This window comes from Gracilinanus agilis, chromosome 3 (genome assembly GCF_016433145.1).
Source record: "Gracilinanus agilis isolate LMUSP501 chromosome 3, AgileGrace, whole genome shotgun sequence".
Taxonomy (NCBI): Eukaryota; Metazoa; Chordata; class Mammalia; order Didelphimorphia; family Didelphidae; genus Gracilinanus; species Gracilinanus agilis.
This window is the reverse complement of record NC_058132.1, coordinates 602,869,820-602,879,862: the sequence shown is the minus strand read 5'-3', so window position 1 is coordinate 602,879,862 and position 10,043 is coordinate 602,869,820. Positions and strand designations below refer to the sequence as shown.

Genomic DNA, 10,043 nt, shown 5'->3' with positions numbered 1-10,043 from the left:
TGATTTCCAAACTTTATCTTGCAACCAGTCCCACTAAACACTTCTCACGGTTGAGCTACATTTTACATCATTTTAAAATGTAGACATTTAACAAATATTTAAAAACATATTTAAACTCTTGATATAACCACAAATTGTAAAGGCTGGTGGGTGACCCCAGAAACTAGTTGTTTCAGGCTCCTACTTTCATTACTAAACACCTTTGTATTTTACCAGTCTAGCTCTTCCAAATCTCTCAGTAGTCCCCACAACTCCTTATCTGATTGACTTTGATATTTTAGGTAGATAAGTAGGATAAAATAAAATAATTACCATTTAAAGTTGCCCTGCAAATTTCCATTTAGACTTTTCCCTTAGTACTAAATTCCATGGAACTACTCTTCTTGAGTCTTTTTTTTTTTTTTGGAGGGGGGGGAGTGCTGTTTCCACGTTTATTAGAAAGAAGGCAAAAGTAAATATTAAACAGCTCTTCTTGGGTGTTTTGAAGTTCATCCTAACTGTGGACTGGATAACTTGCAGTCTGGATAAGCTGCTGAAATCCAGAAGTTTCAACATTTCTTCAGTTGGATAGTTTAGCTCACTTTAATGATCTCCCAATCCAAAGCAGAGACCTGAGGAACATAGTCATCCCTTCTTTTTCTTTCTTCTTCCTGCAGTTTGATGAAGATATTTTTCAGAGTGTCTCTCTGGATCTGCTTCATCAGATGAGATACTATTGCAGAGTTTCTTGCTGGGGATGATGGTGATCTCCTTGCATATACCTTGTTGCTGTGGAAGTTGTTGCCCAGGCAAGTGCAATAGTTTTCGATGATGACCCTTGACACCTTCTTTACTGTCTTAGTCCCGACATAACCCATATTAGTTCCAGAGGGACGAAAGGCTTCTTGATTCTTTATAATGCAGCTTTATTTCTCTTTACCTCTGATAACCCCACAGTCATTTCTTTATTCTATATCCTATATCCAAACATTGAGCTCCTCCTTTTCCTCAGTCCAGTCCTTCTTAAACTGCCAGCTCTCCCTGGTCCCAACTGCCACACACCAAGATTCCAGGGTTCTGTCTGAAAATCTAGCTATACATCTTCTGCCAAGTTATTTCATTTCCAGGCTTCCTCTTAGGAAGCCAAAAGAAACATAAGCCTGTGGAACCACTTTATAAACTCTTTCAAGATGAAAATGTCATAAAAATGAACATTCTCTATTAGTCACACATGAACAATGAAAATCTGACCTCTTGACACATGTGTCCCAGACTGGCAAAGCCAGAAAGAGTGGTTGTTAGGAAGACCATATACCTATGGGGTAGAATTTCACTTTTGTGGTAAGTACCCTGCCTTGGGCAGACTTTTTGTTAATATGGAAGTTGTTTAAGTGGGATGTTGTGGTAATCTATTCTATTATTCTTAACAATATAGTTATATGTAATTATTATTAGTAATGATATATAATCATTATTATTAAAATTATACAGAATTACAATCATAGATCTGGACCTATGATTTTAACCAATCACATAATTATAATAATAAAGGAATATTTTGCATATAATTGTCTACCCTTTCCCCCTATCCTCCCAGAAAATTGGGAAAGGCACTCAATTTCTTTATAACTCATAGCTTAGTGGTAATAATGAATTAACTTTAATAATTAGCAAATGCTTATTGATTGATTTTCAAGCTTAGCATGCAAACATTCATCTCTACTCCTTAGAGTTCTACTGAAACTTTTTGGACTAAGCTTGGAGCTGCTGAAGCTTTTTTTCTTTGCTTTAGAACTATTAGGCTTTTGCTGGGTTTCAGAGGTTTGGAGCAGTGATTCCAAAAGTGGGTGCTACCACCCCCTGGTGGATGCTGCAGCAATCCAGGAAAGCGGTGATGGCCACAGGTGCATTTATCTTTCCTATTAATTGCTATTAAAATTAAAAAAATTAATTTCCAGGGAGCTAAGTAATATTTCTTCTGGAAAGGGGGCTGTAGGCCAAAAAAGTTTGGGAACCACTGGTTTGGAAATATCATGGCATAGGCCTTCACATACTTCCTTCTGCCTCTCCACTCCATCTGTAGTCTGTAATTTGCTTCTCTAGGCACTGTGCATCTAGGTGGCCCCTGCTTCATTTTTGAAAACTATTATCTTTCAGAAAATTCCCTATCAATCATTCTTCACTTGGTGACACTATTGTTCTGTGGCTATATTATATAGTCTCCTAGGAAATGTAGACCAGACAATTTCTCCCAAAGAGTATGTCCTCTGAGTCCCAAACATCATCATCACCAAATATTTATTGAATATTTACTATGTGTCAAGTACTCTGCTAGGTGCTGGGAATACAAAGAAGAGTGGTACAGTAGTTAGTGTTGGGCTGTTAGTCAGGAAGACTCATCTTCCTGAGTTCAAACTGGCCTCAGACACTTAATAATGTGTGACCTGAACAAGTTACTTAACCCTGTTTGCCTCAGTTTCCTCATCTGTAATATGAGCTGGAGAAGGAAATGGCAAACAACTCTAGTATCTTTGCCAAGAAAACCCTAAAATGGGGTCACAAAGTCAGATGTCACTTAAACAATTGAACAACATGTTTCCTGCAACCCTGGAAGACTTCAATCAGCCTGGATAATCACCTGTTAGATATGTTATGGATGATATTCCTGCTTGGATTTGGCTTAGACTAGATGACTAATCTCTAAAGTTCATTCCAATTCTAAGATTTTGTAATTATAATAATTTAATTTTATGCTATCATCATCATCATCTCTGAAGCACCCTAATATGGTATATAGATTTTGCTACCTCAATGATGTCAAGTATATTTATATTGAAAGAGACTGTTCTAAGATATTGGACTTTAATTTTTCTGAATAACTAGAAAATAATTCAAATTGTTTTTAACTAAATTATTATGAGATTATAAAATCTTGGAAAAATTGATATTTCAAAAAAGTATCAGGATGGTGAAGTCAGATTCTTATATCTAAAAGTACTATCAGGTCATTGGCTCTTTCAATATATTAGGATTAGTTAGATTAGGGTTTTTTTGGAAATCTTAGGTAGGATTTAGGATTTTAGGTATAACCATAAGATATAGAGTAATAATCTCACTTTCCTACTTTCTGTTTCAATCTGAACTTCTAAATTAAACTTAGTGTTCTGTCAAACTGCTCTCCTCACTTTTTATCAAACTCCTACCCAAAATTAACCCTTCACAGTATGCTTTTTTTTTTTTTGCATTCACTTAGCCAGATGGAAGTATGCTGATTTCTCTTTTCCTACTTCTAACAATATCCACTAAATTGCAGACATTGAATCATGAGTTAGAAATGGAAAATGCTTTAGGTCCCTTAAAGTTTAATTTCCCCATTTTTCCAGGAAATGGATATCATGGGGGTCACACATTGGAACTAGAGTTCCTTGAGGAAAGGATACTCAAGATTATTTAATCCAACCCCCTTATTTTACTAAGGTGGATACTGAAAAGTAGGCAGGGGGAGTGACCTTCCTAATTCATACAAAGTACAGTAGAGTGAAAAAAAAAAAAACAACCAAAACAAAACACTGGTTCTGGAGGGAGAACATTGAAGCATGAATTCTCTAGTTAGTCTTTTAGGGTTCTTCAAGTTAATGAAGATTTGAAAAGTGGGAAGGACTATGAATTGATGCAAAGCAAAGGAAGTAGAACCAGAAAAAAATATACAAAATGCTTGTAACAATGTCAGTGGAAAGAACAAAACAAAAGAAACTGAATTTAGAATGATAATAATGAAATACAACCTAAAAAAGAGAGAGAGAAAAGTGCATTCCTCCTTTCTTCACAGAGGTAGGGGATTGGTAGAGAACACTGTATATATTGTAAGGATTAGTTGATGTCTTAGCCAATTTTGTTGAACTGCTCTTTTTCCTCTTTCTTTCTATTTCTTTCCTTTTTGATGCAAACGATGACCCTCTGAGGGGAAACAAAGGCTAAAATATGTTTAGAAATGAAGGTGACATAAAAACAAAAGATTCTAATAAAAATATTTTATAAAAAATAAAAGTGCTGTGTATATACTCTCAGAAAATAAGTTTATGCACTGGGGGAAATCTAGCTTGTAATTCACAGATTTTCTTTTAAAATTAAAAAAAAAATTTAAATTGTTTCAAATTCTTTCCCTTCAGCCCCTTCCCTACAGATTGAGAAGACTATGGTTGTATACATGTGAAGTCTTACAAAACACATTTCCATATTAACCACATATGTACATATATATTATTTTTAAATTAATTGTATTTTAGAAAGAGAAAAACAACAAACATGTAGAAATTGACCTCTCACAGAAAATCAGGAATGAGTAGCAGACTAATAATAGTTTGCCATCTAAGGACTACTGCAACAACTTTCAGGAAACTCATGGAAGACTACGCCTCATCACTGCCTTTCCTGTAATGATTCAGGATTTTCCATGGCTAACATTCATTGGAAGAGTAATTGCGTATTATACTGCGCTGCTCTGCTCCCACTGAAGCTTTATATCTCTTATAATTTGCAGTCATTTGTTCGTCTAGTTCGAAGAGACTCATGTCATAGGGAAGTGGTAGAATCTGAGGAGACTGCACTTCCATAATTTAAGATCTCAACAGTCTATTTTTCCTGCTCATTTTGAGTTTCTTTTTCATAACTATTGAAGGCATTTTACAATTTTCAGTTTAATATTGCTAGTTGTTCCAACTACCCTTGCCTATAGCCACTTAAGTTTATTCAATCGAACTTTTTGCATAAATATATATTTATATAACATAGCAGTATTGTAGTGTCGAATAACTGGAAACAAAGTGTCATATGGTAAGGGAAATAGTGGATGAACTGTAGCAAATGACTGTAAGGAAATATTATTCTGTGGTAAGAAATGATAAACATGAGAAATGCAGATGAATACATTGAAAGATGCATGTGAACCAATGCAAAGTGTTATGAGTGAAATCAAACAAATAGTAAGCACAAGAACTACAGCATTGTCAAGGAATACACTGATAAATGGAAGCCAAACTCTGAGTTACTGAAAAGCCAGTAACAGTCCTGGAATGAAGATAATGAAACAAGCTTCCATTTCAACAGAGGTGCAGGAGACAGCTAGGGCAAAAAGATGGATGCATTGTCAGATAGAGAGGCTGAATTAGGTGTTTTCCCTTATATGTTTTTTCTTTGTTACAAGGGTTAGAACATATTTTTGTCAAGGAAAAAGAGGCAGAAGAGTATTTCAAGAAAAGACTATGATGTTTAAAAAATCACCAATAAAAACTTACTTAATAAATATGGAGATTGGCTAATACGATGAAAAAAGAAAATGATGAATGCTGGAGGGGACGTGGGAAAACTAGGATACTAATACACTGGTGGTGGAGCTGTGAACTCTAATACAACTTGTTTTAGAGAGCAATCTTTGGAACCATATCCAAAGGGCCATAAAACTATGTATACTCTTTGACTCAGCAATACAACTACTAGGTCTGTATCCTAAAAAAATCAAAGGAAAAAGACATATGTATAAAAATACTTATAGCAGCTCTTTTTGTAGTGATGAAGAATCAGAAACTAAAGAGATATTCATCAATTGGGGAATGGATGAACAAGTTGTGTATGTGATTCTAATGGCATATTATTGTGCAGTAAGAGAAGCTGAGCTGGATGATTTCAGAAAAACTTACATGAAATGATGCAAAGTGAAGAATAAAGAACCAGGAGAACAGTGTATACAGTAACAGAAACATTGTATAATGATCAGCTATGAAGGACCAAACTATTATCAGCATTTCAGATTCTGACCATTCTTTTTACAGCTACAGATAACATTTTTCATTGTGAGTCCCTTGGTTTTGGATTACTGATAATAGTTTAGTAGAGATCAATTTTTTCACCTTATTTTCTTCAAGATTTTTTCTTTGCATGTGTGATATGTCTTCTTTTATAATATGAGGACTGTGGAACTATGTATTGCATGACAATATTGGAATAACCTATGTTAGATTATTTACTCTCAAGGATAGGAGAAGAGAGGAAGAAAGGGAGAGAACTTGGATCACAAAATATTATTGAGGGCCTGTCATAAAGGTATAGAGAATTGGCCTCAAAATCCAGAAGATCTAAATTCAAGTTCTGCTTCTGACAAATACTAGTTATGTAACCCTGAGTAAGTCATTTACTCTTTAGGGTTCCAGCAATTCTTTAAGGCAATAGAAGGTGCCTATCTGATTTGTTAGAGGTTGTTTCTTCACTTGAGAGTTCTCTATAGCAATGGAATCACAGGTCTATTCTCTATTTCATTTTCTACTATAGACAAAAGTATTGTGGGTGATGGGGATAAGGAAGAATGCATGATTCCTGATATAATCCATATATCACAGAATTTATGGTCTAGTGAGAGTTAAGATTTATGAAAATATAATTTACTCTCCCTTTCTTAGATAGATTTTTTTATTAATTGAAAGGTCCTGGGAAGGATATTTGAATGAGGAAAAACACACAGGAAAACAGCTTGAGGAGATAACAGACAATTCTGAGCACCTGAGAAAAAAAATGTCTGCTATATAAAAGTACTAAGAGGACTCAAGTGAAAGCAGCTCAGAGACAAAAGAGGTAGTTGTACTGTTTGAGAGCTAACAGATACAGTCTGCCCAGTAGACACTAAGACTTTTTTTTCTTTAGATCTGGACAGTGCATGAATTTGTTTTGACTGATAGCAAGATGGGAGAGAGTAAGAGAGAGAGAGAATACAGACTCAAAAATAAAATGGAATTTAAAAATTAAAGCAAAAAACAAAAATGCTGGCTAAAATAAGACTAGCTACAATGCTTTGTGTCTCAGCAGATAATTTGAATCTGACTTTTCATGACTTTGGAGTTTATTTCAGGGAAATTCCAAGGCAAAGAACTGTTTGGGGGAAGAATTTTGGGGAAAATCATATATTTAACTATTTGCATAATATTTGACAGAAATTTAGGGGTTTTAAAGCCAAGAGAAATGTGGATCCCTATAGGAGGCAGACGATTCATGAGAAGCCAGCTGAGAAGACTCATAGAGGTTAATGAGAAAAAGTTGCCACAGATGTCAGAACATGATAAATGGAGCTGAGATGCCAGAAGAAAAGGGAAAGGACACTGACAGAACAGAGAAGCTGAGCAGATCTGAACACACCTGCATAAAGAAAGGCCAGTTCTGCAGGTGACTTGGAGAGCTGAGCTAGTTAGAGAAAGCTGCCTCCTCTTCTGTGGGAAGAGCTGGCTAGGGAAAGGCTGCCTTGGTTTGTAAAGTCATCTACAACTTAAGAGAGGGGAGACTCCTCAAAGGTTGGCATTTGTTGTCTTTTACCACAGAGATCCAGGGATTCAGTCCAGGTTGTGAGATGTCTACTCACATACTTCCCTACTACATTTCTTCAGTTTGTAAGTTTATGCCCATCTCCTCCTCCCTCCATGTGCATTGGTGGGAGAATGTGGCCTGAATTTATGAGTAGACTATTATGTTTTGATTATATCTGCTTTTGCCTTTTTGGTTACTTATGTTTGATGATTGAATTAATGGTAGGGATCAGGTAGGTGGCTCAGTGGATTGAAAGCCAGGCTTGGAGATAGGAGGTCTTGGGTTTATAACTGGCTTCAGATACTTCCTAGCTGTGTGGCCTTGGGCAAGTCACTTAATCTCCATTGCCTATCCTAACCACTCTTTTGCCTTGGAACCTAATATACAGTATTATTTCAAAGACAAAAGATAAGGGTTATAATAATAATAATAATAATAATAAAGAGTTAATGATATCTCAATGACCCAGTGTCCAATAAACTTGAAAACATAAGTTATGTATGAAAGAATTCTCTTTTGGATAAGAACTTTAGGAAAACTAGAAAGCAGTCTGGCAGAAATTGGATGAGCTTAGCCCAACATCTTATATCATATTCCATAGCAAATGCATTCATTTATTTAGATTACTTTTCCATGTATTCCATGTGAACTGGAATGATCTCTAGGAATTGATGCAGAGCAAAAGGAGCAGAACCAGGAGAACATTGTACACAGAGACAGATACACTGTGGCACAATTGAACATAATGGACTGCTCTACTAGTAGCAATGCAATGATCCAGAACAATTCTGAGGGACTTATGAAAAAGAACACTATCCACATCCAGAGAAAGAACTGTGGGAGCAGAAATGCAGAAGAAAAACATATGATCAATCAAATGGTTTGATGGGGATACGATTAGGGATGTAGACTCTAAATGATCACTATATTACAAATATTAATAATATGGAAATAGGTCTTGTTTAATGATACATGTAAAACCCAGTTGAATTGTTCTTTGGCTATGGGAGGGAGGAGGGGAGAGGAAGAATATGAATCATGTAACCCTAGAAAAATATTATTTTTTGTGAAGGAATATCACAATTTAATCTTTATTTTTTAAAATCCATTTAATTAATTAATTAATTGATTTAGAATTTTTTCCCATGGTTACATGATTCATGATTTTTCCCACCCTGTTTGCCTCCCCACTCCCAGAGCTGACAATCAGTTCCACTGGGTTATCCATAGTAAATTCAAAATGGATACATGATCTGAATAATAAAGATCATATCACTAAAAATTTAGAATAGAAGCAGATCATATAATTTTCACATCTATGAGCAAGGTATGAATTTTTAACCAAAAGGGACAGAGGCAATTACAAAAGATAAAATAAATAACTTTGGCTACATGAAATTGAAAAACTTTTGCACAAATAAAATTAATTTAGGATAAGAAAGGATATTGTCAACTAGGAAAAAATCTTTGTATTGAGTTTCTCAAATAAGAGTTTAGTATCTAATATATAGACAACCAACAGAAATATCCAAGATCAAAAACTAATAGATTAATCATCTAATAGATTAAAGAAGAATTGAAAAATACTAACAACCATATGAAAGAATGCTACAAATAACTAATAAGAGAAATGCAAATCAAAACAACCCTTAAGTTTCATGCCACAGGCAGAAAATTGACTAAGATGACAAAGAATGGGAATGTCAGTGTTGGAGGGAGTGTAGGAAGATAGCCATACTAATGCATTATTGGCAGAATTGTGAATTAGTATAACTGTTTTGGAAATTTGAATTATACAAACAAGTAGGTAACTACCCTTTGACACAGAGATTTTACTTCTAAGCATATATTATTAAAAAAGTCATTAATTTTTTTAAAAGACTTCATATACACCAAAATATTATAGCAACATTTTCTATGATAGTAAAGAACTGGAAACATTGGAGAATAAGTATATACATTGTGGCCTATTAATGTAATGGAATATTATTGCAGCCTAAGAAATTATTAATAAGATGAATTCAGAGAAGCATCAAAAGATTTCCATGTTCTGATGCCAACTAATGAAAACAGAATAAAGAAAACTATACACAATGACCACAACAATGCAGATAGAAAGAACAACACTACATAATCATTGAAGATTAATGTTGTAAAATCTTAAAGCTCAATCTTGGTCCCCAAAAACTAGACATGAGGAAATACCTCTTTCTAGTCATTTCAAGAGGATCAAAGGGAGGGAGGGTCCATGGGTGTGGAACATTGCATATAATGTCAATTTTTTAAATGTATTGGTCTATTTTGCTGATTTTTCCTATTCTCTTTATTTTAAAAACCTTTCTTACAAACAATGGCTCTTTGGGAGGTGAGGAAACAAAAGGATTCAGGGAAAGAATACAAGTAATATAAAACCCAAAGACATTAATACAAATCTATTTTTCAAAAAGAGTTAATGTCATTATGATCAATTTGGGTAAAAGAAAAACACTTTGGCAAGGATTCAAGGAACTATAGTTCTGTGTATAGAATGTATTTCCCCATAGCAGAGATCCCTTTAGGATCCCCAAAATGAGTTGTTTCATGGCCACACCTTTGAAGAATTATACTAATCTACCTGCATGTGTTCAGGTAGAGTGAGTGAGCAAATCCTAGTGTGGGAGAGAGAGAGAGAGAGAGAGAGAGAGAGAGAGAGAGAGAGAGAGAGAGAGAGAGAGAGA

General features: G+C 34.8%; 1 pseudogene; it reads right to left on the bottom strand.

Moving 5' to 3' along the window:
- Positions 1–315: 315 nt before the first annotated feature.
- Positions 316–857, bottom strand: LOC123241913 (annotated as a pseudogene).
- Positions 858–10,043: the final 9,186 nt, after the last annotated feature.